A 1,850-nucleotide genomic window follows, 5' to 3' on the forward strand; every position below is an offset into this window, starting at 1 on the left:
AGCTTTTTAAACCTTGAAATTGATGCTCATTTTATAAAACACAGACTTGCCAACTTTGTTATTACATTTAAAAATTGCTTGAGGTAATTATTTCCAGTTTTTTTTTTTTTTTTTTACAGTTATGCTTATAGTTTATTTTCAAAAGCACTTTACAAGAAAATATAAGTATGGCTTCCAATAGGAATGTTACACCTGGACTTGGTACCAAGCTCAGATTTTAGTTTTGCAAGGAAAAATAGGGTTTCAGGTTAAACAACAATTTGTAACCAAAACTTTAATCCCAAGGATTCTCACAAAACATATTACAAATGACAGCATGGAAAAAGAATCTTGCACAGTAACTCAGTTCAGCTCTACAATGTACCCTTAAAGTGGCAGGACATTTGTTATCTTGAGTAGTCTCATATTTCCAAATAAAGAACGTTACAAAGAGCTGTGTATTCATATACAGCAATCACAGAAGGAACTTACAACCTAAAGCAAAGGTAAACTAACTTCCTTGAAACTTCTTAGATTCTACACCAACTGGACAACCTTTTGTCCAGTGTGAAGACTAGTGGGATTTTTAAACCTCTAGTCTAGTTTAAGGGTACAGCTTTAATTTTTCCAGCTGGCTTTTGAATTCACAGCAGCTTTTAAAAACTGCTTAACTACAGCTGCATACCATATCCCAGGTATGTTGAAAAAAAAATCTTCCAATTTTTGTCAGTTTTTATTTCCAAAATGTTAAGCATCGACTTTAGCTGGGCAGGAGTTAAGAGGTTAATTATCAGCCTATGCAATACTAAAATCCGAAGCAAATTAAATTTTGCTTAAGGGAACATTGTAAAGTAACAATTCTTGATATTACATGCCTCATACGATCCATTTCAAACCATAGAGAATTACACCTTTGTGTCACTGTTCCAACAAACAAATGTGAACAGCTAAAACATTTTAAAAATGCACCAAGCTTATGAAGTCTCAAACAAAACTTGAATTTTCTGTACATACTCCTGTCAAATGAAGTTATTTCCTGTACACCACTCCTCTTGCAAACTGGTCTATTTCCTTTCATTTGACCTAGATCGGCTACGAGACCTAGAGAAAGATCAGGACGGCTTGTGATTTCTCTCCCGGGACAGTAATCTCTCTCTTCTCCTATCTCTAGAAAGGGACCTGGTCCGGCTGCGGGAGAAGCTTCTCCGTCTTGGAGATCTGCGTCGAGGTGGAGGACTCCTCCTCCGATAATCACCTCAAGGGTGACGACCCCAAGAAGGAGGTGGGCCACGATTATGACTTCTGTTTTCACCATTCAATAGTTCCACTCTTACTCGGCATCCACAGAGTGTTCTCCCATCTAGCTCTCGGACAGTATAAGCTGCGTCTCGGGGATCTTCAGATTCAACAAAAGCAAAGCCGAGAGGTTTTCTAGCAACCCACACACTTCGGAGTGGTCCATAATAGCCAAAAGCTCGTTCCAATTCAGTCTTGTTACCATTGTTTCTAAGATTACCTACATAAACTTTACAGTCCAATGGACAGGAATCACGATGCATTTCGAGATCTTTGGTTAGAAATGCGGAGGTTCAAATTCACAGAACCTAGGTTAGGTCTTCCCGGTCCACCTCCCACCTGGCGTTCCTGGATGCTCTCACACAACCGGCATCCACGAAATGGCCTATTTCCAGTTTTTTAATATGCATTTTCATATTGGAAAAGACCTCAAGGTCTGGGAAAGATTGAAGGCAGGAAGAGAGTGGATGACAGAGGATGAGATGGTTGGACAGCATCACTAACTCAATGGACATGAGTTTGAGCAAGTTCTGGGAGTTGGTGATGGACAGGGAAGCCTGGCATGCTGCAGTCCA

At 39.7% G+C, this 1,850-nt stretch overlaps 1 pseudogene; it reads right to left on the reverse strand.

Moving 5' to 3' along the window:
- Positions 1–1,043: 1,043 nt before the first annotated feature.
- On the reverse strand, positions 1,044–1,538 carry LOC104983673 (annotated as a pseudogene).
- Positions 1,539–1,850: the final 312 nt, after the last annotated feature.

The sequence above is a fragment of the Bison bison genome, unplaced genomic scaffold (genome assembly GCF_000754665.1).
Source record: "Bison bison bison isolate TAMUID 2011002044 unplaced genomic scaffold, Bison_UMD1.0 scf7180017863134, whole genome shotgun sequence".
NCBI classification, from domain to species: Eukaryota; Metazoa; Chordata; class Mammalia; order Artiodactyla; family Bovidae; genus Bison; species Bison bison.